The following is a 4343-nucleotide window of genomic DNA, read 5'->3' as shown; positions in this document are numbered from 1 at the left end:
GTCTATACTCCAGATACAATAAACATATAAATTGTATTTTTTTAAAATCACATTTAAAAATTTTGGTTGACCTTTCTGTAAGTATATACCAGGAAATCAAATGCAGCTTCAGAATTGATGATTTTCTATTAAGAAACGAAAATAGTTTTATACGTTAACTACCCATATACTTTGTAATTATAGAGTGCATTCAGTTGTAAGTAGTTAAGGAAAATAGCATGCTAAACCCTAGTGGCAAGCTAATTATTTTCTGCAGAGTAAGAGCATACAACAAGGATACTGTTTTTTATTGAGCACCCAGCAGTTCATTAAGAACCCTGCTATGTTGTTTTTGTACGTATTTTATTTAATATTCAACCCTCGATATTAATTATTCTCATTTTACAGATGAGATCATTGAAATTCAGAGTTACAGAGTAACTTGCCAAGCATCACAAGGTAATGGAACCGGAGCTCTGAATCAAACCTACCTCAAAAAACAAAATCAACACTGCCAATAAGCTGTATTCATGAGGTGGGAGCTCAGTGTGTTTCAAAATCACTTAGAATAATATTACTACGTTTCTCATAACAAGGCATAGCTTAGACTGGAGCACTGCAAAGGGAAACTAGAAAGTTTTGATCAGTTTAAATGCAGAAGAATATAAAACAGAGATAGGAAAACTTCCTTTTATTGCAAATTAATGTTGAAAATAACGCGCTGCACAATTCAGTGTTTGCTGGCATATTTAACAATCTAATTTCATTGACATGTTTTTGTCTTTTAATTCTTCAAAATGTTGATTTTTATTTAAACAAATTTACTTAGGAATTTTCCCAAAAACTTGTCTCAAAAGCTAAACAACTATTGCTTTATAGTGTTGATATAATTTAAAACAAAATTAACCTTTTGTTAAAGACACAAGCTTAAGTTAAAAGATGCTTTTGAAATTAGTATACCCAGCTGTGTTTCTGACTCTGTGCTATCAAGATACTCTTTTTGCCTGCATATATCCAGTCCAGAATGTCTTTTGCTTTGTCTTTCTTCCCTTCAGTTAAGAATTCGACTAAAAGTGTGACTAAACTGTGAATTAATAATACAAGCCAAGTATATATTTATGTACGAAAATCTGAGAGAAATAGATGACATGTTTTTTCACAGATTATCTGGATTAACTTTTAGGAGGTTTTGGGGTTTTTTGTTTTTGTTTTTACTTTACAGAGAAGGAGAAGAACAGAAACAGAAGAGCTTGAGGCTTCTCTTGGGCACTGACCTCACTTCTTTGTGTTTCCTGGGGAAACACTGCTTTGGAAGTGCTCCCCTTTCAGCATCAATAGCTTTTATAATTTGTCAATGAGTATTCTCTTACACTTAACTTGGGGAAAAGAGACAAAGAAGAAATTGCTTCCTGTACTTTCCTTCTTCTAGGGTCTCAGGCAGGAACCAAATGAAAGTCACCTTCTTTAATAACTACTGAAACTTCAAGATGAATAAAAATTTAATAAAGAAAATAATTCATAAATAATTTTCAATTCACTTGAGAAAGATAGTGCTTGCTTCTGAAGCACATTACTGAAATTGGGATAATACAGAGAAGACTGGCATGACCTCTGCACAAGGATGACATTTAGGAAAGATATTAAAGATTATTTTGGACTTATAAATAGCATTCTTCAAAAAATTTTTGAATTTCCTTAATGTCATCTCAAAATAAAATACAATATAATCTTTAAAGATAGCTTGCGAAAATATAAAGATGGACTAGAAAATACATTTCTTAATGCTCTCAAAGAAGATATCAATAAATAGAATGGATCATAGAACATTTTCAACTAAATGGAAGTTAATTTGAAATATGTCTGAAAATCAATTACAAACAAAAAATATTATTGAAGTTTTGTGGAGGCTGATTTTATCTTCAGAAAAATGCATCAGGTTTTAGAGTTTCAGTTTATGTTATTTTACTACTAGTATATTAAGATATTTAAGAAAAGAAAAAAGATAAATGTAGACAAGGGAAAGTGAAAGAATACAATTTATAAAAGAAATTATCCTGCGTGGTCTTGTACTGCCAAATGTGTTTCTGTCTCATTTCAAGGAAGCTGAGGGCAAATGGGGCAGTGTTGAAAAGCTGAGATGTATGAGGCACTGAATCACGTAAGGAGGAGTTGGAGGAATTGGGCTTATATCCTGGAGAAGTGAGTTGAGCAAATCCTCAGGAAAGGAGAGTAGCTCTCTGCAGGTGTGTTGGTCAGATTTCCCTTTGCTGGGCTTTTACCTGACAACAGCAACTTAAAGAGCAGAGGTTTCATTGACTCCTGACTTCAGAGGTTTCAGTGCATGGTAATCCAGCTCTAAGGCAGGAACCTTTTGGTGTAAGGACAAACTGTTCACTTCATGGCAATCGGGGAACAGAGCAGATAGAAGACGGCACCCAAGAGAAAAGTACCAAGGACAAGATCACGTCTCCAAGACCATGAGCCTATGGTCCACCACTAACCTACAAGTGTGCTTTACTAATCCCCTTGGCAGCTCTCAAACCATATAAGTTGACAATCCAGTTTAACTTTCACACAAAAAATGTTAGAAACATCATCATATGAATGTAACATTTGTCCTACCTCATCCCTAAAATTAGAGCTGAGTTCCTTATAAGGAAAGCTGTTTTAAAAGTCAAAACTGTAACATTTTGAGCAAGTAGTCATAAAGTCAGTTCTCTTTTGCTTACAAGTTAAAGGAACATGAAAGAGAGAAAAAAGAAAGAAGGAAGGAAGGAAGGAAGGAAGGAAGGAAGGAAGGAAGGAAGGAAGGAAGAAAGAAAGAAAGAAAGAAAGAAAGAAAGAAAGAAAGAAAGAAAGAAAAAGAAAAAAGAAAGAAAGAAAAGAAAAGAAAGAAAATGAACTGAGAATGTGGTATAATGCTAGAGTGCTTATCTGCCATCAACAAGAGTTCAATCTCTAGCACCAAAAAAATAAAAAGATAAATAGGAAAAATAAAGAGAAACTTCCTAGTCTATATAATTGAGAAGCCCAACAGTGGAACTAGTTTAAGCATAATGAAGTAAATTCTTGCCATTGTACAACTCCATGTCTGAGCTTTGATCTATTTTGTGTTTGGTTCTTACCCAGGAGGTCTCTGATTTGTGATGTCAAGAGGGCCAGTGGAAGCCCAAAGCTTATCAGAATTTGAAATTATGAAGGAAAGAAAGCAGCCTTCTCTTTCTATCTTATATTTGTGAGCGTAATGGAGAACCAGGTTTGTTTTTGCAGTGGTTATTTTTGGAACCAGTTACCACCAACAGGGGCATAGATCCAGTGAGAGACCCACCCTAGGCCAATGATAGTGAGCTGTTTAGTTTCCAGTGATAATGGACAGCTAGCCACACAACCTCCACTGCCTTAGGCCATCTGTCAATCCCTAAAAGCCCAGCAACAACACTTTTATCAGCACAGTTGGAAAAGAAGGTCCTAAGGAGCTGCAAAGATAAAAACACGATTTAATCAGAAACCACAACTCCTTAGAAGGCAGTGAATTTATCATCACTGAATATATTTAAGCAGAAATTTAATAACAATTTGTCAGCGATAATGGTCCACATTACCCCTTATGCACTGTAAAATTTTGAAACAGACTCTCTTTGTTTACTGATTAAGTCAACAGATAAAACTGAGCACTTACAACATAAAGAACACTCAAATGTTAAGATGCACAAGACAGTCATGCTCCCTCCTGAGCAAGCACGGAAAATCCATGATCTCTAATCTATAAAAAGACTTTCTTTGTCACACAGTGTGAGTGTAAGAAGAGACAAGTGTACAAACTGATCATTATAAAACAATGGACAATTGCAAACTTTTAGAGATAATAATTAAAATTGTGAATATCTGGGCAAGGATAGGCAAGAACAAATTAAAAACAAATATCATTTCTAAAGGAACTTTATGTATACATATCATACACAGCCTGCCTAGCTCCACTGTATGGATAGGATGTAATCCCAGATGAATTGTTTTTTACAGGAAAGATCATCAAAGGAGAAGAGTCCAAGGTTGACTTCTCAGTCCATAAAGGGCAAGTAAATCTAGAAATATAATCCCCTGGCCAGAAATGCCATGTTACTTCCTACAGGCAAGAATCTGGGTGACGACTATACTGGGGTTGATCCCAGAGATCCATGAGTGAGCTTAAAGCAAGGCAGTTTCTCAAGCATGAGGTCCACTGGCCTTCCAAATGCAAGATGGAAGGACTTGAAACCACCTTGCAATGGGTGGGCAACCCCATCACCAGGGACTTGGCTTAGTGGGCTGGAGATAGCAATGTGTTACCCAGAAATTGTCTCCAGTGCCCAAGTCCAGCACCCAGC

At 35.6% G+C, this 4343-nt stretch overlaps 1 non-coding gene across 1 annotated transcript; it reads left to right on the top strand.

Moving 5' to 3' along the window:
• Nucleotides 1-1530: 1530 nt before the first annotated feature.
• On the top strand, nucleotides 1531-1633 carry LOC111753784 (U6 spliceosomal RNA). The gene has a single exon (XR_002788570.1). It is a non-coding gene; the product is annotated as a U6 spliceosomal RNA (small nuclear RNA).
• Nucleotides 1634-4343: the final 2710 nt, after the last annotated feature.

This window comes from Cavia porcellus, unplaced genomic scaffold (assembly GCF_034190915.1).
Source record: "Cavia porcellus strain 051 isolate PalLab524CR breed Dunkin Hartley unplaced genomic scaffold, mCavPor4.1 scaffold_21, whole genome shotgun sequence".
Classification (NCBI taxonomy): Eukaryota; Metazoa; Chordata; class Mammalia; order Rodentia; family Caviidae; genus Cavia; species Cavia porcellus.
Note: the sequence above shows the minus strand (reverse complement) of the source record. Positions and strands in the feature narration are given on the sequence as shown.